Source organism: Castor canadensis, chromosome 3, assembly GCF_047511655.1.
Source record: "Castor canadensis chromosome 3, mCasCan1.hap1v2, whole genome shotgun sequence".
Classification (NCBI taxonomy): domain Eukaryota; kingdom Metazoa; phylum Chordata; class Mammalia; order Rodentia; family Castoridae; genus Castor; species Castor canadensis.
The window spans coordinates 83,843,312-83,867,230 of NC_133388.1; the positions used below are offsets into that span (position 1 = coordinate 83,843,312).

At 37.8% G+C, this 23,919-nt stretch overlaps 2 protein-coding genes across 3 annotated transcripts in view; one reads left to right on the plus strand and one right to left on the minus strand.

Annotated features, from left to right (window-relative positions):
- Nucleotides 1-23,919, plus strand: part of LOC141410465 (inhibitor of Bruton tyrosine kinase-like) — a 973,048-nt gene that overhangs the window by 456,140 nt on the left and 492,989 nt on the right. The gene's annotated exons all lie outside the window — the stretch shown is intronic.
- Nucleotides 1-23,919, minus strand: part of LOC109679643 (uncharacterized) — a 113,551-nt gene that overhangs the window by 83,782 nt on the left and 5,850 nt on the right. The window contains exon 2 of the mRNA XM_074066895.1: nt 6,475-6,663. The gene's annotated coding sequence lies outside the window, so the exon portion shown is untranslated. The remainder of the gene's footprint in view (nt 1-6,474; nt 6,664-23,919) is intronic.

The following is a 23,919-nucleotide window of genomic DNA, read 5'->3' on the forward strand; positions in this document are numbered from 1 at the left end:
CCTGGTCCCCTTCTCCTATTGACCTCTGTTGCTTTAAAGTGAATATGCAGACTTAACAGTGTACAAGACTGTCATCACCCAAACAAAACTTAAAGCTACAGGAGACCAAAGTATTATGGAGACATGATTATCAGTGCAGCTTCATGAGATTAAGGTAAGGACAGATGTTTGGTTTGGGAAGTTTTCTCTCATGCCTATAGGACTTGGACAGCACAGCACAGCTGCTATGGAATCAAATGACGTGGGTTCAAATACTTGTTTTGTTACAACTGATGATCTTGGGTAAGGTAATTAATGAGAACAGTACTGTTTGCTACCTCTGGGCACTGCTGTAAGGATTAAATGAGCATATATGTGTCTATCTATCTATCTATCTATCTATATCTGATAGAGGAACTCAGCAAATGCCAGTTTGCCAATACTAGTGTCACCAATCCAAAGGTGAGCTGGTGCCACCCCAACCATACTGAGCACTGAAGCGTGTGATGAGTGCATGGCAGGTGCTATCCAAAGGTCCTTTGTAAGTGACCCTTGCTGGCCAAATCTACTGCATCAGAAGTAAATCTCTTCTTTTAACTCTAAGTAATCAATAATTACTGTTGTTATATATTTTAATCAAATGTCTCTATGTACATATCACAGAAGGATGAAGTTTTCCATAAACAGTGCAACACAGACTATTGCATTTTTGTAAAATTAAACAGGCTATAGGAAAACTCATAGAAATAAGACATCGGGAATAACTCAAGAATTGCTTTCTTGAGTTACTTAATTTTACCAAATCTCTATATTAAAGAGATATGATGCTCATCCTCACAAATATTCCAACTGTAGGAGAACCTGAGAAATTATATAGGAAGACAGTGTGGAGGCTGAAAATGCCACAGTTGTCAGGAGTTAGAGCGGAATCTTCCCTTCAAATACCACAGCCCCTGCTGAGTTGAGCCAGAGGAAATGCAGTGCTGCAGCAATATGAATGTGTTTATGGGATCGGGAATGGGTGCTTTTTAGTTCTGCCACTTCCAAATTTGTGACTCCAGGAGGTCATGACCTCTGGTAAATATTCGTTCCTTTATCTGTGAAATGAAAAACATACTACCTAGTTGTTAGAGGTGCTGTGGGGTTTAATTGGAATTAAAATAAACAATAAAATACATATAAGATGAATGCTTATTTTTTTCTACATATTTTTCTAAAAATTTCCTATTTCTAGCAACATTTACTGCTTGTATAATAAAAACAATAAATATGTATCATAACTGTAGTTGTTTTGCTTTTTTTCTTCACTGCTAATACCTTTGTACACCTTCGATTTCAGTGTGAATTTCTTTTTCTTTTTCAGGATTAAAAACTCTTAGAAAGTCCACCCACTACTGATAATAAACCATTTCTAACAAGTCCTAATTCCTCCTCTCTTGTATTCTTCCCTTCTCCCTCTTCTAATAATTACAGACTCTGAGATGAGATGAGATAGTCTGAATTAGAAAGCAGATAAAAGGAATTCTGTTATATGCCAGATCACTTACAATAAAATTTGGCTACCCTATATTCCAATAAAAACCTATAAAGAATTTTCTCAAATCCTCACAAATGTTTAAGTGTCCATTCTGATATTAAAAACTTGAATTCTCACGCCTGTGATCCTAGCTATTTAGGAGGCAGAGATCAGAAGGATCGTGGTTCAAAGCCAGCCCAGGCAAATAGTTTCATGAGACCCTATCTCGAAAAAACCCTTCACAAAAAAAAGGGCTGGAGGAGTGGCTCAAGGTGTAGGCCCTGAGTTCAAGCCCCAGTAACGCAAAAACAAAACAAAACAACCTGAATTCCTCTCTATATGATATGTATGGAATATGTAGGAATTTTTATATGAAGCTACAAAGTGGGTCCAGAATCCTGGAACTTCAGAGCCAAATGAATCTCAACAAACTACCCTGAACTTTTCAATTGAATAAATCCAGATGTTTAATAAAGGTCAGAAAACAAGAAGATTTGTTTAAGTTCAAGAAACTTCTAAAATTGAGTACCAAAAGTATATCATGTCAAATATTCCAGTGGACAATCCAGAATATAACTCCCTAAAATAGTGAAACTAACTTCTCAACCTTAGTTTCAGTTGCACATTTAACACTTTCAAAATACAGATTTGTGCTGGGCGCCGGTGGCTCACACCTGTGATCCTAGCTACTCAGGAGGCAGAGATCAGAAGGATCACGGTTCGAAGACAGCCCTGGCAAATAGTTCAGCAAGACCCTACCTCAAAAAACCCCTCATAAAAATAGGGCTGGTGGAGTGGCTCAAGATGTAGGCCCTGAGTTCAAGCCCCAGTACTGGGGGGAAAAATATACAGATTTGCTTCCCCAAGCTACCTAGTGCACATTAGTACAACATATAAGGAGCCAGATCATCTGAATTTGGAAAACATTTCAAGGTTATTCCAAGAAATATCTATGGTTAACAACTACTGAGAAAAAGGACAGGATTGCTAGGTTCTACACTCCTAATCTGTGATTACTTTCCATAGAACCCATTTACATAAATTACTTCATCAAACAGTATTCAAATCTTTTTTTAAAAGAGACAATTTTGCTCTCTCTATAAATTTAAAGCCATTTAAAAGAGACCAAGGTTCTCTGTTCCAACAGGATATGTAAAAGAATGTACTCATCACAAAAGTTACAGTCTCCACATGTTTCTTCTGTGGGGATGGTGAGTAGCAGCCAAGAAGAGATTGCGATTGATTTATGAACATAAATGTAAAAACTAACATCATCTATTACACACACCAAATTAGAACAGGATCAAGAAAATAAGACTGTAAACAAGAAATTACAGAACATTCAGTAGGCAACTGCATTCTAATAAACTAATTTTAACTCAGCATGTTTCTGGTTTAATTTTATAGACTCAAAATTATCATGGAGACGACAACTGATTGATTGTTGTGGGTGGTGGTGACCTTACTCTTTGAATTCATTAACAGTTCTATATTAATTAAGTCTACACTACAATCAGGTGTGCAGTAAGCCATACCCACCCCCCCACAAACAACATCTTCCAATAAGCAACTATTGTAATTATACCTAGCACTGTGGCAGGTGATAGGAGGAAATTAGAACTGAGCAAGTCAGTTCTGTTGCTTGCATCTATCTATCTACCCATGTTGCTGCATGTATGTGTAGTCATTTCTTTTTATTGTCAGGTACTCATTCCACTACATAGATATAAAACCATTTGTTCATCCGCTCGACATGTACATGGAGATTTGAGTTATTTCCAAATTTTTATTATGTATAAAGCTTATGAGCATTTCTGTATAACCTCTTTGAATATAACAGGTTTTATTACTCTAGAGATCTCCCTCTCAGATTATTCCAAACACTGGAAAAAATTCTCACAAAGAAACTTATTAGTAAAAGACACTGGATATATACAACAAACCCAGGCCTACATGCATACTTTGGCAAGCTTTTAAAGTCATGCTCTCCCCTTTTTCTTTTTCTTTAATGGCTCATACTGTTTGAAGAGTAGCTAAGAATTATTTGTGGAACCTTGCCTTAATTTGGACAAAGTTTGCTGGTTCAAAACAAATAGCTGGTTTTCATCAACCAAACCACAATAGTTCAAGGGCTGGCCTCCCAGAAAGCATAGGCAATTCACACTAATAGCAGGAAAAAGACCATCTTTCTAGTGCTCAACTTTCACTTCAAAGACTCCTGTGTGTGGTCAACTACAAAGAAGTCATCCCTAGACTTGACAGGGGAAAAGGAGAAGCCTCAAATCCTGCTTGGTCTGCTAATGAAGCTGCCATTCCATCCCTCTGCCTGCAATGACTGCACACCCACACAGTCCTCTTCAAAACAAGTGAGGCTCTGCTTTTCTAGAACCTCTTGGTTCTTCAACCAGTCCAAATTCTCCCCATATATGCTTATCTACACTTTTTCCTTTCTGGCCTTTACACAATTTTATGCTTATTTTAGAGAATAACTCATTAATGTCTACTGCTTCTTCCTCACTGAACTAAGACTAAGTAGTCTATAATTTTTTTTTCTCTTGACTGTACTCAGGTTTGAACTCAAGGCTAAGGAGGTGCTCTAGTGTTTGAGCCATGCCCCCGACCCTTTTTGTTTTCGTTATTTTTAAATAGGGACTCATGTTTATGCCCAGCCTGGCCTGGACTATGAGTCTACTATTTATGCTTCCTGCATAGCTGGGATGACAGGTGCACACCACAGAGCCTATTATTTTATTGGTTCAGATTGAGTCTTAAGAACTTTCTGCCCAGGCTGGCCTTGTACTGCAATCCTCCTGGATCTTTGCCTCCAAGTAGCTAGGATTACAGGAGTGAGCCGGTGGGCCCAGCTGAATTTTTCTTGTAACTGCGACCTTATCACCTAGGATACTCAGCACATAAAAGATACTTAGTGGAGAGGATGAGCTTGCTCAATGTATACTATACACATATATGGAACTGCCACAATAAAGCCTTGTATTTTTAATGAATGCTAATTCAAAAGTAAAATAAATTAAAAAAAAGAATTTATCATGGATTCATTTTTAAAAGGTACTAAATGCATATGTGACTAATAACTTTAATTAAAGCATAAGTTTATCAGAACTGGTATTCCACTGAGCTTCATATAAGCTACTAAATAAAGGTGGCTACTCCTTTGTCGATTACAAGAAGAAAAAAAAAACATACTGCAAAAAACAGGTGTCAAAGTTGCCTGAGTTTTCCTGCCCCAAATTTCCATTATACTGTCTGCTGAAATGTTAGATCTACTTTTTTATCCTCTCAAAATTCAAAACCATGAAAAGGATAAAGACTTTCAGAATAAGAGATTTTTCCTCTATTAGAATGCAACAAAAAAAGCAATTCTTATAGTTTCAGACTTTAAACCTGAAGGTCTTGATAATTTGTAAAGGAAATGCAGCTCTCCAATAAATCCCAGGTCATTGTCTTCTATGGCAGGGGAAATGGCTATGCTATTTCACTGAGATGAGGTTGTCAGAATCTCTATCACTCTCTCAGAGTTTATGATCAGAAATAGGCAGACACAGCACAGGCCTACATTCCAAATAAAACTGTTCTCTTTTAGTTACAGGTTTATACTAGGCAAAACTCAACTGGCTTCTGAACCATCCATCTTCCCTCAACTACCTTTCTATGGGAAATCTCAAAGAAACATCGAGAGAGCAAAGCTTAATAAAATTAGAATCATTATGTTCAATGTTCAGCTCAATCAATGTTCAGCTCAGCCTAAACACAAAACAAAATTTATTGGCATCACTTCATATACTCTTGGTACAAGCAAAACTCTAGGATCTAAACTTAAGAATATGAGTGTTTTAAAGATCTGAAGCTTATTAATAAAACACTAGGAAGGTATTAGGAAAGGCTACTTCTTTGTTTCACTTAATCTCAAGTTATTAACTGAGCTCCTATTATATGCTTAGAACATGAAAGACACACTAATATCTTCTAGCAATAATAAAATGTTATTAACCTAATTCTTATTTGGGAAAAAAAGACCAATATTTCTAAGGCTAATTCTCTCACCTGGAAAGTCATTTTTACCAAAATACTAGATTCTTATTTCATTTTAATCTAAGATAAAGTCTTACAAATTTACATGTTCTGTCTAATGAAAAGTTATTTATACCTTAAAGTGAATAATGATAACAGGCTTAATTTTTAAAATCTAAAAGTATACCCAAAAAATAAAGTTTTATTCTCAAGTGAAAGGTTTTTAGAAGATGAATTAAAGCAAACTTAATTCTTCCATCATCCCATTATAAGAAATAATATCAGAACTATTACAAATGCCCTAGGTGTTCAGATTAGCAGCACCCATATCTCCATGAAACACTTATCCAAATTTTATCTAAAAAAAACTTGGTATGAATCCACAGTAAATCCCACAGATCTCCTAAAAATAATAATCCTACAAAACTCTAAGCTTAATAAAACAGATGCTCATTCCTGACAAGGCACTGTCTGTCAGGCAAAGCACTGATTGTGAACTGAATCTTCCTTCCTACATTCCATAAGGTATCAATATTTATCACAAGACAAGCTATTACTAATTATTGGCAATGGTCTAGGAAAAAAAGTCAATGAAATTCAAGCTGCTAATAATGACAACTGTCTAAATTCCAGTAACTATTCTAAAACAAAAATCCCCAAAGGCTGGACTACTTCCTAAGAAGGAAAGTATGAACAAAGAAATGTATCTGTCAAGCCCTTTGCAAAAATTCTTAATAACTACAAAAACACATTAAAATTAAACCACACTATCTTTTTAATACAAGCAATCCTCAAAAATAGAGGGACCACTAGTGAATAAGGATCATAGGAAGACAACAGAGAAAATAGGAAACAATCTACAAAATGAGTATGACCTTCACAGACACCTAAGAATTAACTATCTTAAAACAGAAGTTATTTTAATGATAGTAAGATTTGGTTTTCGTTACCTGACAGACAGATGTAAGTTAAATATTCGCCTTGACCCCCAGTTGCCAAAAAAGGAATCTTTTTCTTTGTCCTCCTCTTGACTTGGACAGCTCCCAGCATTCTTTCATCAAGAGGTGCAAAAATTTCCTTGCTGATGGCAGATTTTGCACTCATTGTAGAACAAGTGAGGTGGGCACACAGTGAATTTTCTAAAAAGAAAGAAAAGAAAACTTGGAACTGACAATTTGTAGAGCTCATACAAGAGTGAGCAGCAATTTCATTTGCAGGTCAAATGCAGTTTAACCTCTTATTTGCTTGAAATACATCATAGAAACTTTAAAAGGCAAGGTCTTCATATTTCTAGTAGCTATGAAAAATTACAAATGAAAAGGAAATCTGTATTTACTCCCTGAAAATGTCAAACCTAAGGTGAAACGAGCAGCATGAAATGGGATCTAGGAACCTTGTCAACTTGTACCCCAATTGTACCTCCTTTTAACTGGCAAGCTGTACCCGCCCCATTCCTTTTTGTAAGAACACAAATTCTCACTTCCATTTGAGGAGTCTTTCCACTGTTCAATGATGCTTGAAGTCAAGAAGTTCTTTACACCTCTTCCAAATCTTCTTTAACACAAGTATAAAATCCATTTCCCTAATTCCATTCATAGTGGAAATAACTGCATCATCTTCTACATAATAACTATATAAGCAGCAGAAGTTCATTAATTTACCCCTCCTTTAGCTGTCTTTGATCAGTTAAGTAATGAACTCTTATTTATCACCCTCTTACAATGAGCCTCATTTTCCAGCATTCCTCTGCATCTAGTTGCCAGACTCTGGACCTCACCAAATTCTCAACATTTTCCTTCACCCAAAGCAGACACGGAATTCCAAAAAAGTATCTGACTAATGCTTAGTATTTTGGAAATGTTACCCAGCAGTTCCCATGTATTATCCTCCTGTAGTTAACTGGCAGTGGGTGCCCAATAATTAAGAAAATAAAGCAGTGTGTGGCTGAGTCACAATGAATCTCCCCCCACCAAACTCACACATACACAGTTCCCATGTTATATTTAGTTTTCCGAAAGTTGTACTTCCCTAATGGTCTTAATTCTACTTGTGTCTGTCATGTTCAAGGTCAATCTGGATATGAACCCTACCTCTGTAAGGACCAAGAGCAACTTAACAAACCTTCTCTACTCTGTCATTTTAGTATAAATATCTGTGATTAATTAGTAGCCAAGATTTGTTTGGGAAGTTAAAAAAAATCATATATTAAGGTTTAGGAAGAACCTTTGGGTTGATCATACAGATTGTGCCGGAGTATCTAGAGATCACTGCTATATGTAGTAATGCAGCTCGAAATGTTGATCGCACTGCTGGAAAATTGAACCAACTGGTAAACAGATTCTTGTTCTTTGCCACTTTATGCTCAGTATTAGAGATACAATTAAAAATGAAGACATGGCTTCTGTCTCTAAGGAACCGACAATTGACCACATCAAAGGTTTCTCATAAATCCCGATGATTTATGATGGAAGACCATGGGAACATCCTTCCCAACACAAAATTCACAAATGTTAACAATACAGCTGCCCACCTCTAGCCTGTCTACATCTGTAACCTTCCAGTGGGGGAAAATATGTATTTAAAAAGAGCATCTCACTGGTTAAAGAAATATCTCCTAGTTTTAATTCTGAAATAGGGCAGGTTATTCTAGTGGTATCAAGAATACAAATCAACATATGAGCCAAGAATACATATCTATAGATCTAGATTTTATAGATCTACACTCAGATCTCATACTCTGATCATGACATTTTTTATCATTGTTATCAGGTTTTTCACACTGAAAAAAAAATAATGACAACAGGGCAGGAGTGTCTGGTTTTTAATATGTTGACTACTGACTGATATTGTGATTTCCTACAAGTTAGCAAACAGAACTCTCCCACCAGGCTTAAGGCTATGACTTATCTAGTAGAGTACTGTAATTTATCAAGGACTTTAAAAAAAAAATAAAAGAGGGAACCACATGCTAGTTCTTTTCTAGCTTCAAGGCATCTCATCTCTCACCTTTAGGGACATATTAAAAAAAAGAAGCAGGAGTTAAAATCCTGAAGAAAATACCATGCTGGGAGTAAGAATGGCCTGCCCTCCGAGCACTGGTACCAGGAAAAAGGCTCATCTTGCAAGAGAAACTATTCCCCAGGTAACTGAGGCACCCTGGGGAGTGAATTATGAGAAGCCTACATAAGCACAGCTGTGCCCAATAATCTGCAGGCTGTGTTTGCAGCCACAGAAGAGGGCAAGAAAGCAAGATGCAGCACAGCTGCTTTTCCTAAACTGTTTACATTCAGAGAAGTAGCAATGCAGGTTTCTCTTGTTACAATGTTACGCCCCTCCCCAAGAACTGCTGCTCCAAGTCCTTGTTTACCACTGGATATAAAAGACCTGCTGAAGGAGGATGCAGGTTTTTTTGATGGGGGATTGATGGAAGGTTTTTTTGATGGGGGATGGACTGATTGGTGGGCTGCTTGTGAGAATGATGCTGGTGAGTTATGCTAGAAGTTAAAGAGAACATGGGACAGTGCAAATCTGCACTAAGAATTTTATACATAGGCTTTAGAAAAGCTAAGCTAAAGAAAACATAGGACAGTGCAAGCCTAAGGACCGAGACTTTAAGAGTTATGCTAATGTAGTTTTTAGACATGGCTGCTGTAGGTTTTAGACACGGCTGCTGTTGTTTGCAAGTCTGAGCACTGAGACTTTAAGAAATCTACAGAGAGAACATGGGACAGTGCAAGTCTGATGGGATGGTGCAAGTCTGAAGGCAAAGACTCTAAGAGAGATTATGCTAAAGAAAAGCTAAAGAAGGGACAGTGTGAGTCTAAGGAAAGAGACTTTAAAGAACAGAAAAGGAGCAAAGTTTTAAAGAAAGACTTTAGAAGCAAGGTTTTAAAGAACTGTAAAGGAGTAAGGCCTTCAAGAATAAAGATAGAGAAAAGAAGCAAAGTGAAAGAAGAGATTAAGGCACACAGCAAAATCTACCCATGCATACTTCCTAAACTTTGTTTAATCTTTTTCAGTAAGTTGTAAGACTGCTTTGGGCAAGGCAGAGACAGACTGAGAACTTTTTTCTTCCAAGTTTTGATAAAAACTGGTACAATTTAATAAATTATTTTCCTATCTATTTATCTACCTGTTTCTCCTGCTGTGGGCCAGTGTTTGGGTCCAGAGCCTAGCTTTATGGCTGGGAGTTCTGGTGAAACAGCATGTTGATTTCAAACTACTCTCTAAGCAAGGTAGAAAGAAAACTATGTTTCCAAGCTCACCATGCATTGTCAGACCAGCACCTCCCAACTAGCATAGCTTTTGCTTTTTCATTTCAGATTCACATTTTTTCTCAAATGGTAGTTAAAAGAAATAGCTATGGTTTTGTTGTCTAAAATCTATCAGAAAAAAAAATTTACCAAACTCTTAGGAAATCTTAATCTTTTCCGTCAAAAACTGGTAAGCAATAGAAATGACCTTTTGTTTTTTCACACTGATATTCAGTGGTCAAGAACAAATTTGGGGGTAGGGTGTAGGAAAGATAAAACCAGTAATTTCATTGAGCCCACGTTTTGGAAACAAACAAGCCGAGGCTTAAATTTTAGTTTCACACATAAGCCCTATTAGATTTATTGATAAATCTCAAAATTCCTGACCCTCAGTTTACTTACTGCAACATGGAGATATCTTCCCCTCGGTCTTGGAACTGAAGAGTTGAATAGATCAATGTGTGCAGACCACTTATTCAAGTCCCTGAATAATAAAAAGTTGCCTAAAAGTAGAAAGTTTTTAACTCTCCTACTATCATATGAATAATAAAAAACCTTCTGAACCTGTAGCAATTAAATAAATGTACCATCCATACCAGAAGGTATCTGTAAAAGTGAAACCCAACTTTATCCACCAAAGTCTCGCTTTTCTCACTCATGAATATGAAACTCTCTACATATGAATAAATGGTCTCTTAAGTGGAAAACTCTGTCATAAGTGTTATGAAGTTGAAGGATTTATAGGCTTCACTCTCAAGAAATTCACTAATAGACTGTCAGATTCATTCTATGGGAAATTACCAAATTTTCTGTTCAGGGCGATGGTATCAAAAGATTGCATGCTGTGCACATGTGTGTATGTTTTTTAATGTCACCTGGGAGTGGTAATGTACAGTGGGCTAGAAGGGAAAGAATCAGAAAGGAAAAGGGGTACTGTTGTAGCTTTAGGGCAATGAATTATATCTCTACAAGAGTGTTCCAAATCTGATTGTTCATCTAAATTCAGCATGGAGAGCCTTTCAAAAATGGTAAACTCCTGGAGCCCTCTTTTATTACACACAAAATAAGAAATCTTGGTTTTTGTTTTTTTTTAATTCTCTAACTGGCTCTCTGGCTGCCATGCAGTCATCCTGCCAACAATTTTAAAATATATTAGCATAAAAAAGAACTAAAATCTAGCCTAGAAAGGAAGTGATGGGTTTGGAAAGGAAGGATCATTTCAAGAGAGAATACTGAAAAATAATGCACAGTATTTTTTCCCTCATGATTTAACCTTTAGCTTTATCAGGTCTTACATCTTGCTGAAGGCAAATCAATATCCAGCCCAGAACCAGGTGTACATTGGAAGGAAATAACATAAATAAAACAGCAATGATGCACCAATGACTATGTGTTACTCCAACCTACACTATCCCATGGAAGCTTGTCCTTTTCTTGCTCCAAAGCTTCTATAGGATATAATTATAAAGCTTTTCTATCCAAGAAACAAACCTACAATATGATTTGCAAGTCAAAGCAGCTGGTTGCCTTAAGTGATGATTGCAGAAACTACTCACATTTAGATGAAGAAAATCTTGATCAAAACTGTCTTTCTTTCAGTCATATAAAATCCATTCATATCCACTTTTATTAGTACCGGGGCTACTGTGAGAAGATGGCCATTTACCACCCAAGTAAACAGGAAATAAGATTATCCTTTAAGGAAGTTAGACACTCAAGTGATCTCAGTGACCTGGCAGATGAAGTAAGTAAAGTGGGGAAAAAGCATAAGATGTTTTTGTGCTTTAACACTAGCATTTTTGCTACAGTTGCTATTTGTCCTCTGTGGTCAGGAGACTAGGCAGAGGAAGAGGAACTCTAGCAAATCAAAACTTGCCACTGGCAAGGCTTTCATTATCATACAGGCAATTCTACACGCCTTAACTATTTCTCATTTGAGAAAAAGCTCCTCTAGTGAGGTAATAGTGTCATCTGTTCGGCTGAATACTAACAGATGCTTGATTTATCTAACACTATCTACTTCTTCCTTATGAGCCTACATTTAACATACAATCTTCTGAGCATGTTTTGGCCCTGGCTGTGCCAAGGCAAGTATTCTGTCCTGGTTTTAGATGTCACCTTCATAAAGTAGTAAATATGATTCAACTCTGAAGTGGATGTGCTCAACATGGTAATATCCAGGTCAGAGGCATTGACATTATAAGTAAAGTAATGTCATAGTAGAAGACTTTGGGGGAGAACCAGCTGGTCTTCCCTAGACATGGGAGCTCCAGTGAGGTAAACCCAAATAACAGAAATAAAAGAAGTGAGATTATTTTCTAAAATTGGGCTTCTCTATATTGCCACTTTATTTTTAAAATTCTACAAGTGCAACTTTAATTTTCACCTGTAACCTGATGAGACTGTTATGGTTTGGATCGTAAATGCCCCCCAATAGGCCAGGTTGTAAAGGCACAGGTCAGCCTGTGGTGCTATGGGGAGATGGTACAGTCTTCAAAAGGTGAGGCCTAGTAGAAGGAAATGAGGTCATTGCAGGAAGGTCCTTGCAAGGGATATTGGGACCCAGACCTTCTTCCTCTCTCTCTCTCTCAGCTTCCTGGAAGCCCTGAGGTGAGTAGCTTTGCTCCACTAAGTACTCTCTACCACGATTTTTTTGCCTTACCACGGGCCCAAACCAGTGGAACTGACCATGAACTGAAATCTCTGAAACCCTGAGACAAAAATACCTTTCCTCCTTTTAAGCTGAATTTTCCTGGGTATTTTGTCACAGTGATGGAAAGCTGACTAACACAAAGAAAAATTACATGTCCAGCTCAGATAGCCATCCTACTTTTAAAGCCATATATCTAATTATCAACTGAGAATTTTCACTGAGAGTTAACTTAGATTCTTCCTTTCTCCTCAAACCTTCCAACTCCCCACAACAACCAACCAATCATCAAGTCCTGTGGATGTAATATTTCTGGTTCCACCAGTTTTTCTTCATTCTCATTTCCTCTGCCTTAGTTTGGGGCTTCACCATCTCTAGCCAGACTGATTTAGAAGTCTCCCTGAAAGAGCTCCAGTTCTGCTGGAATCAACCATCTCTACTGTCTAGTGTAATATTTTAGCATGCTGTCCAGTTGAAGATGATTGAAGCTGAGATGTATTTGTTTCTTCTCCATGCCTCAGGTCTTGACCTCAGCCAAGAAAGGATCAATGTTGTAAGTGTTGAAACCAAAGTAGAAAAATGTGAAATTACTTCCCTCAAACTCCATGGTATATACATACTAAATGTTGAAATCCAGATGTTATTACACAATTTTTAAACCTAAATATTATCTAAAAATGTTAATTTTGCTCAAGTCTAAAAACTTCATCACGGAGTCAGAACATATGCAATTTGCTCTGAAAATAAAATCAATTTTGCTTTCTCTGATTTCGTTTATTAGGATCAATGAGATAATCTCATATCAATTTAACCACTTTATAAAAGTTCACTTAAGGTTTACTGATTTTAAATACGCGAAACTTTTTCTTAGCCAATATTACTCTAATAAGATAGCTTTCCAAGATGAAAGTGCTCCTCTTTTCATAGCATGTAAGCATGCAGGTAAATAATAAACAAGGAAAAAAATTTAGTCTTCTGCCAAATAATGTTTCCATGTAGTTCAACTAATCCTTTTAACTAACAGTTCTTACAAGTAGAAGCTAAAGGGGGAATCAGATAAGCCACAAAAAGAGACAAATAACTTTGGTGACAACATTCAAAGTTTATAACTACAATCGCTACAAGTTCAATCATATAAACAATAAGGACCATGGAATGGGCTTTCCATGGGATAGGAACAGCAGGATTCAAAAACTTTACAAAGTCTAGACTGAATTAATAAGGTACACAAAAATTCCTGCAGGAACATCCTTGAAGGAGCCAGAAACTTCTAAACAGGAAAAAACAGAAATAAGAATAAAAGCTAAAAATATGCTCTAGACTGCTAGAAAAATATTTGAAGACAGGCAAAGAAATATCTTAGAGGAGGAACTCCAAATAAAGACTACGTCAACATCACCTGGGGAGCCCAGGTCCTGATCAGAGATTCAGGGGCACAGGGGCCAGGGCTGGAGACTTGTTTCCCTACTGGCCTTTTCAATTTATTCTGCTGCACCACCAGGCTGAGAAACATTGTCTTTAGGAGTTTCTACCCTCTATTTACTGAACTATTTATATTCCAAAACAAGCACTGGTAATGAATCACTAAAGTTTGTACAACACTGCATGAATTCACAAAGTATTTCCATATTCAATCCCAAATGTAGAATCAAAATAGCCACTAAATGTAGTTTTCTTCAAGACTATAAAGTAGAATCTTTAGATATTTGTACTTAATAAATGGCAAACTGTGCCATTTTTAGCTGACCCCTATTTGTCTAAGGATTATGAGAAAGTGTTATAATTTGTCCCTCACAGAGATTAGTATTTGAATTGAAACTCTGAACCACTAACTATTAGAGAAATGTGTGAACGTGCACACTTGTGTATTGTAGATGCGTGCTTACCTCACATTCACTCTTAAGAGCAAAACATTATAAACAATCTAGATATTCACCAATCTTCATTGGTTAAATAAAGTATATCCCATCAATCTGATGGAATATTTACATGTCCTTTTAAAATTATGGCACAGACCTATAGATACTGACTTGGGAAGATGACCACAAAATAACAGAGTGAAAACAAAAAGGTTACCAAACAGAAAATAAACTAATGGATGTACAATTGTATAATTATATGCACAGGAGATGTCCAGAAAAAATGTTTGCCAACATGTTAATAAAATTATCCCTGGATTTTGAAACATGAAATTAGGTGACAGAATCTATTGCTTACTCCACTCTAGCCAGACTAGAGTATTTCTACAAACATTTTAGTTTTAAGGTACATGTTCTCAAACCTGGAAGTTATGTAAAAACATATTATTGAGATTCAATTATTGCTTTTGCTTTTTTACTTCAGTTTAGTCGTTATTGGTAACCAATGGGAAATTATTAATTTCCCACCTTCAAAGAGTTGTGAGAAAGCAGAGTAAATACTATGAATAGTCATGAGTCCTCTCGGCCTGAAAAGGAAATGGCACCTTTCCTCTGAGCAACTGCAGGGCCACCCCAGGGTCCACAGCCTTTGGTGAACAGTGTACCAGCTTGTGCTTTCTCCTAGCGACAGGTACCTTGGGAGCAGTGGAAAAACAACACTACCATACAACAGCCACAGTCATAATTAACTCTTTAAGGAGAGAAACGAGGACTCTCTTTTCCAATATTGGGCTCGTTCGGCTTTCTTTTCCCTGTGTATATAAACTCTCCTTCTCAGGAGAAATATGTTCACAGGATTCTCTGAACCACTGACTCATGTTTGCTTCAACTGTAAACCCAGACTATTTTCATCTCCTCTTCCCTTGTTTATAAGTTTGGTAAGTACATTCCTCTTGTAGGTTTAATATCCAAAGAACGAACCCTGATTTACCACGAGGCTTGGGTTTATATGTTCATTTGCATTGCAGCTGTACTTTTTAACCTTCTTGTTAATCACTACCTCCTCATTTTAACAAACAATATGAAAAAGCCAAAAAATACCACCAACAAAGCTACACATGGGATACACAGGATTTTTTAAGGTATTAAGTCAGCTTTCTGTCACTGTGACAAATACCTAAGATTAAACAATTTAAAGGAAGGAAGGTTTATTTGGCTCATGGTTTCTGTACAACTTTGCTTGCCCCTGTTACCTTTGGGCCTGTGGCAAGACAGAGTATCAGGGCAGGGAGCAAGTGGCAAATAAGAATGCTAACCTCATGGTAGATTAGTAGCAAAAGAAGAGAAAGAGGAAGGGGCGAGGGGACACCCTCAATGATGTGATTTCATCCCATTAGGTCTCACCTCTTAAAGGTTCCACCATCACTCAATAGCACCTTAGGCTAGTGACTTAGCCTTAAATACATGGCCTTTGAGGGACATTTCAGATTCACACCATAACATGCAGGATATGCCATTTGGAGGGTTGTTTTTTTTTTAAAGGTGCGATGAAGATATCACAAGCATCCTTCATTATGATAATAGAATCTTAAGTAAGTCTAAATTCCAAGGACCAGTTAAGTTGGTTCTTAAAGCACCCGCATACCCCTTCTACAGTAAGAAGTAGAAATAAAATACCAACGGGAAGACTAGGCTATAATGTACGCACAGGATTATGACAGGATCATCAATCTAAACTCAAGACAGGCCTTAAAAAGTGAGTTTAGCTGGGCACCAGTGGCTCACGCCTATAATCCTAGCTACTCAGAAGGCAGAGATCAGGATGATCATGGTTCAAAGCCAACCCAGGCAAATAGTTTCTGCAAGACCCTCTCTCAAAAAACCCTTCACAAAAATAGGGGCTGGTGAGGTGGCTCAAGGTGACAGCCCTGAGTTCAAGTCCCAGTACCGCAAAAAAAAAAACAAAAAAAAAACAAGTGAGTTTAACCATAAACAAAGAACAATGGGTAGTAAGATAAAACAAACTATAAAGAGCTATGTAACTGAAGTGTCCAAAGGCTAGCTGGAAAACTAAGTAAACAATATATTGGCCTGAGAACATCAATTACAGCAGAGAGCACTGAAAAGAACCAAACCTATCCCAACTATGTGCACACACAGACAACAACCACACAAGCATTGCTCTCACATGAAAACAGACATCCTCATATGTGTCAGGCTCTGTGTTACTTGCTGAATTGGTGTGCTTGTTTTACTTATGCTGAAGAAAAGACAGAAGATGCAAAAGGCACTCACCCCATACATAAAGGAAGCAGACGGTTAGGCAATAGTTAATTACCTTGCCTTTGAACACAGTTTAATTTATTTCAGAAATTATGGATTCTTTTTAATTTCATTTTATTGTTTTGACATTTCCTTACATGTGTATACATTATTTGGGCAACCTCCCCCCAGAAATTATGGACTTTTAAAAAACCTACAATTAATAATAAAGAAAAAAAATTCTCCAGAACATACAAGATTAGACTTTTCTACCAGTTATTTTCTTCAGTTGAATCTTAGGGGAATTTTAAGTTTTTTTGATTAAGCTAATTCTGTTTTGGAACAGACCTGGAACATACACTAAAAACAGAATGAGCCTATAGAGTGAACCTTCATTTTTTTTTAAGTGTATGAAACCTATAAAAAGCTAAAATATAGCTGAAATGAGTATATGTGTTTTCTGGTTTCTTTTTTAAAGCAAAGCATAACTGCCTTAAAATAGTTTCTAAATCTAACATTTGGAGGGTGGGCAGTACTGGGGTTTGAACACAGGGTTTCACACTTGCTTGGCAGGTGCAATACCACTTAAGCCACTCTACCAGCCCTGTTTTTGCACTGATTTTTTTATTTTATTTTATTTTTTTTTTGAGATACGGTATGGCAAAAAATTTGCCCAGGCTGGCTTCGAACTGCAATCCTCCTGATCTCTGCCCCCAAGTAGGTAGGATACAGGCATGAACCATGGGCACCCAGTTAACACCAATTTTTAAAATAATACCCCCTACTTGAATCCCTGATTTGGAGGATCCCACATTACAACTTCTTGGGAAGCTTCAGTTAGTGAGTTTCTGGAAATGACAAGTCAGTGTTATGCTCTCCCAGGAAGTCTTTCACGGCGGGACACAGCACAGAAGTGGCATGCTTCCTGGGCCGATTTTAAACCTTGTTGATTTAAAAGTCAAGACACTCTGTTCTTCAATGCCTCAATTTTTAAATAAATTTTTCAATAAGGTTCATTAATACTTATGATCTCATAAGGATCTCACCAAGGACTATAATTCTAACTTTTAATTGGTCTCCCCAATGGTCAACTTTGTGAATTTATGCCTGTGCAGTATAATCAGAATGGTAGTAGAAAGGTTTATCTCCAGCCTCCAAAAATACTTTCCCCTGTCATTGCCTCAAATATTGACACAGAGAGGCATATACTTAGTACATGACTTTGGTATTCAAAATTCAACTGCTTCACAATTTTGCCTCTGATCGGCCTTGATTTCTGGTAGGCAAGATATTATTATCATCTCTGCCCAACAGCTACAAAGATAATGAGTTGGGCTATAGTCTGAAGTCATTCTTTCTTGATATTTATTCATCTCTAGTGTGCATGTCACGCTGTTGACTTGGCAAAGATCACACAGTCTTGTTAGGATAGAGCTGTTTTGATTCCACAAATTAAACTGGGGAGCTGACAATACATTGGCAGAGAGATTCTACAATAGATCTCTGTCTCCATAAACAGGACAGTGCCCACTGAGCCTCATCACAGCTGTTGGCCTCTCTCCTTCAATTCCTGCAGTTTGCAATGAGAGTCAACTCCTGAGATCTTGGATGGCTTCCACAAGGCAGTTTTATGAACCTTGTAGGCTATTTTCCAAACCAGAAAACGCTTAAATATGAAAGGCACATATTTCAAAGGTTTCTGCTGGTTCTCAAGGGAAATTCCTCTTTCCACTTCCTTTACTGTATTACCCCCCTCTGGCATTTCAAAAGCAAAAACTTGGACCCTCTTTGTTACCTCCCCCTCACAATTTCTGTGCCTTCCATCTTTTGCTGCCAGCACTTAAGCAATTTTAGCTTGCCTAGAAGCAATGCCTTGAGTTTCACCATTTAAAAGGCTCTGCAAGGGAATTTAATCCATTCCACTTTACTGAGAGTGAGAAGGATCTCAGCAAGATCTTCACAAATGAGCCAACCAACAACCATTCCTTGATACCTTTTCAGGCCTTACCCACCCATAGCTTATACTGAGGCTGAAAAGCAGGGGCAGGGCAGAATTTTGGCATTCCTAAGCTTCAAAATTCAATAGATGCCAGTGATCTTGGTGATTATCTACTTCATCCAATTTTCTCATTTAGAAGCTGAGGTAGAGGGTAATTCCAAAGCCATACACCTGAAAAATAACAAAGCTAAGGTTTGGACTAGACATTGCTCTGAACTTTACTGCAATGCTCTTTTAAGTAAAAATCAGAGAAGCCTGAGATAATTACATAAAATATTACAGCAGTTCCAAGTTAGATAGCAGTGGCATAGTGGCAGAACAAAAAGAAACAGAAAACATGATTAACTGCAGTACAGACACTTCTCAGATTCATTCCTTTTCTTAGGAAATGGCACAAAATTAAGTACTGGACTAGAATCCCTCTAGCCCATAGGTGTTTGGCTGTCACCTTTTTTGCCTTGAATTTTCACAGTTTGTGTTTTCTCACTTGGTTGTGGAGGCCAAAAGCAATGATAGTCTGCCCAAGTAGAACAGCCTGGGGTAATCCAAGAATCACAGAATAACTTTGACCACTTCCTAACCCACAGGACTCTGTACTGACCCCAACCACAGAAGCCCCTTCAACAGTCTTGGTGCTCTGAACCACTGGCAGGAGAACACACCCTGGGCAAAGGTGCACGTGCATTATTAGTCTGGGAATTAATGTTCTAGTGCTGGTCTTCTCCTAACGGTACATTCTAACCACACCAGTGCCTAAATCAGCTGTTGTAAGGGCTTCTCGGTACCCATTCCAGGCCCTGGCACACAACAGGGTAGGAAAATAGGAATCTGATAAGCCCAGATCTTGTCTTTGGAACTGTACCCCTCAGCCTCGATACAAAAACAGCACCAGGTGCATGCAATCTGTAATCAGAGCCCTATTAAACTGCTCCCCAAATGCCAGAATTATCTCGATTTTCACAGGCAGCTGCACGAGGTCCTGTTGGGTAACTGAAGAGTTTTTACAGGTTCATGTGAGATTCCCAAGTAGCAACAAGCTAGAATGCCATGATGAGGATCCAGCATCTGGTGACTGTGAAATCCCCATAGGAGTGAGATGAGTGGGTACATGGGCATCCCTAGTCTATGTCTTGGGTTGTCAGCGAATAATCTACAAATCCAGGTCAGACTCAAGGTTCATATGCAAATGCAGACTCTGCCTCATTCAATCAGCTCTTCTGTCATTCAGTGTCAACCTCTTTTTAATCAGCATGTCCCAGAAAATAAATAACTTCTGACCTAACTAGCTGTTTGATAGGGAAGAAAAAATCTATCAATCGAATACAACTTTAATATGAACCCAATTAACACTAGTACAAACTTAATGGGATCACACATTAACAAATTACAAAGACATTCAAGCCCATGTGATCAAGATCATCATCCAGAAGCTGCAGGCCAGGACACAGTAGTTACTTCTACCCTGCCCCCACCTGATGGACAGGTGGATGGTGAAAAGAAGTCTACATTTGTTATCAGAAGATCTAGGTCTGAGCCTGTCTTTGCCTTTACTCCATAGGCAAAATTCTACATTTCTGAGACCTGTATCTTCATCTTTAAAATGCGATAGGTCTACCCACTTCACAGGACTGCTGTGAAGGTGGTAGAGGAGGTTATTGGAAATCAGCTCCCTAGGAGTGACTCCTCCCACTTGAAGTGACCAGGATTGAAAGGCAAATGAGCATGTCAGGATATCAGCTTACATATGCAAAAGCACGTCCATTACAATGTATTTTACAAAGCTTTTCCTCAAATGGCCTCTTATTTCATTGTGCAAACCTATGAGGGAATTCAAAGAGGTGTATCTTTTCTCCTAGACCGATGAGGGGAAGGAAACGGGTCTTCCTTTTGCAATCCTATCCTAGTTCCACTGCTCTGCAGCATATGGGACTGCCATCCTAATCAAGAAAATAATAATGGGAGTCAACTGAATGAAGTCTATCCACTGTGAATGAAGTACTGCTACCCTAAGGAGATGCAGAGTGCTACAGACATCAGAAAAAAAAAAAAAAAAACCCAAAGAGAAAGAAGGAAGAAAAGAAGAAAAAACACATGCAAAGAGTAAAACAAAGTTGGGTTATAAATACACTCATTCAACATGGCATCCTTGTCCTAGACATTAAGGATTGTGAGAACCAGATCAATAATGTTCTTTCTTGCATGGAACATACATGCTAGTGGGGAAGAACAACTGACAAGTCAGCAAACCAATGCAGCGTTCGAGAAGAAACCTATTTAGACAGATCCTGTGAGTTCAGCAAAGGGATAGAGTAATGGGATGAAGAATAAAAGTCACTATCACCCACCACTAATCATCTGGTAGGGAAATTAACAGTGGTGACCCAAGCTCTCCAAATCTTTTAAGATGATATTCACCTGGGTGTGATGAATATTTGTGTTTCTAGGATATAGTAACAGTAGTAACAAAGAAATTTCATCTAGAACAGTACCTGTCCTTTTCCATTTAACATTTATGAGTAATGACTATGACCTGGGTTGGAGATCACAAACAAGTTAGATATATTCAAGGAAAAAAATCATCTAGTCAAGGAGAAAGGCAAGGAAAACAGGAAGCTAACTGACTAAGTTAAGAATGTGAAGTTGCTGCTGCCCAGCACAAGAGGCATTTTTAATCCTTCAGAGACTGTGATTACTTGAAAAGTAATGAAAGAATTTAATTAGGCTGCCTGCATGGATTATGCAGGTAGATCCACTTCAATGGGAAGCCATAAGGGATGCTTTAGGAAGCTGTTTGTGGGTGTGAGTAACCTAATGTACCTTCCACCTGTGATCTGCACAATGGATGTGCCCAGAGAGACTGACCCCACCTTAAGGTAGAATGCACAGGATACTCTACTAGGAACCATTTCTGCACAGAATCTACATACTTAAGGAACTGCAAAGGAAAAAAAAAGCAATTGGTTATAGGAAAAAGGTGTCTGAGGCAAACAGGAAATCTCTGAATGTCCATCTGGTACTAAGCATCGTTCTGTGTGTGTTGGGATGGAAAGGGAGAGAGCCGTACTTTAAAAATTCTCATCCCTTAGCGTGCTCAAGGCCACTGGTTCAATTCCCAGCACCAAACAACACTCATTCCCACCTCTAGGGAGATGGTCACTGAGGTTAGAAGTGAATAGTTTTGCAAAAATAGTTTTCTTTACCCATGTATGTATTACACATATAATTAGTGGTAACAGATTTCCAGTTTCTCTTGAAAATTGGAAGAACCTGGCAACACTAGACCCATACCCTTTACTGTCTCTACAATCTCAAATCTCAAGTCCCACTACTTCCTGTCATACTGTTCAAAATGAGGCTTCATGCTAGTTGACCTTCATCATCCTGGTTGCTGTGTTCTTCTAGTAACTGGTTTATCACAAGTATAACTAAGGATTTAGAACCTGGCATAAATACTAAATTAATTAGCATGATTGGGAAAGTGCTAAGAATACATTTTCAGAAAGTAGGTCAGAGATTTTTTTAAAAATTAAAAGAAGAAGAAAGAAAACAAAGGTTCTGCCCAATGGGAGAGGAAAGCAGGATTGAGGAATCAACAATCCCTCAGTTGGAGGAAGTGAGCAGCAAAACAAACAAACAAAAACAACTACTCTTATCAAATAATCTCAAAAAGTTTGTTTTTGTTTTTGATTTCTTTTTTCTTTTTTTTTTTTTTGCAGTACTGTGGCTTGAATTCAGGGCCTTCACCTGTAGCCACTCTGCCAGCCCTTTTTTGTGATAAGTTTTTTTTGAGATAGGATCTTTTGAACTATTTGCCCAGGCTGGCTTTGAACTATGATCCTCCTGATCTTTGCTTCCTGAGTAGCAAGGATTACAGGTATCAGCCACCAGTGCTCAGCCCTTGTAAGATTTATGAACAGTTTATATGCTCTTCCAACATGCCCACTGCTCTGATAAAGTACCACAGACCAGGCTCTGGAGAGAGAACATACAAAGATGGTGAAATGTGTGTCAGGGAGAGTAGTGTGGTATGCCAGTAGTCTCAAACACTGTCAACTGGTATAAACTTCTGCAGGACACCTCAGTTTATGTACAAACTCTAAAAATAGGCACAACTATTAAAACTGCACATCTTACTCATAGGTACTTTTTCCAATTCCAATCACTAAACAAACAGGCAAAGATGTATATTCAAGGATTTGCATCTACTTGATTGGTATTCTTAAAAATCCCAGCCTGGTAGTTTTCTTCCACTGCTGTACTAGTTAATCTCTTTATATAGAATCAGTGTTCCACAGAAACTCGAAAGCTAGACCTTATCTATTTATGTTTTCATGCTTTCAGTCAAGCATTTTGTTGAGTATCTACTGTGTTCCAAATCTGTGCTAGGAATCTCAGAGATAAATAAGACAAGTACTGCCCATGGAGAGGCACAGCAGGGCAGAAAATGTCAGGAGACTATGCCAGATGGAGCGCTGAACCTGTAAAGCAGTTCTGTGTAACTGGTGCTGTTTCAAGGATATCAAATCAGGGCTTAACTATGGAAGATCTGTGGGTTTTTTAGCTTTTTGTTTTTAAATTTTATATCGAGCCTTTCTCTCAAAGTCCTATGCAGCAAACTTCTTAGATTTCTGTGTTCACCATAAAAACACTTGGAGCGTAATATTATATAATGCCAAGGTATTATTTCCTAGACAATCACCATGTGTTTCACTCCCTATATGAAATACCTAAGACAACCCATTATTACACCATTGGTCTGCTAACTCTGTGTATCTTCCTGTAACACAGAAATTCGCCTGGGGTTCTAGATGGCTGTACCAATGTGGTATTTGATGGAATGGCTTTGCATAAGGCAACCCAGCTAGAACTGGGAAGCCCCAAAGAGAAAGAGTACAGGGTTACAAATCAGGAACTTTTATTAGCCAAATTAAAATTAATAAAATGAGATAAGGTAGATAAATAACATATCATTAAAAAGTACCCATGCCTTCATTAGTTTGAAGTTACTTGGTATTAGTTGGTGACATGGGTGTTTCTTGGCCACAGTGTTCCTTCACGCTGGGTTATTTACAAAATTGCTATGCTAATTTCCACTATTGCAGTTCTGCTCGTTTATCATATGCTTCTCAATAGTATGTAAATATAAAGACAGCTCACTGTATTTTGCGAGATAGAAAAGTAAATGATTAAGTGCAAATCCAAAAGTATTATCGATACAGTGAAGAAAAATAAATTTTTCATTTTTCCCTATGCAATTAACTTAGAAGCCGCATGGAAATTAGCAAGAAAGAATGCTTAGAAATAAACAAGCTTGAATTATAGAACCAAAATCCCATAGATACCTACTTTATCTATTACAAAGTTAGGGTGCT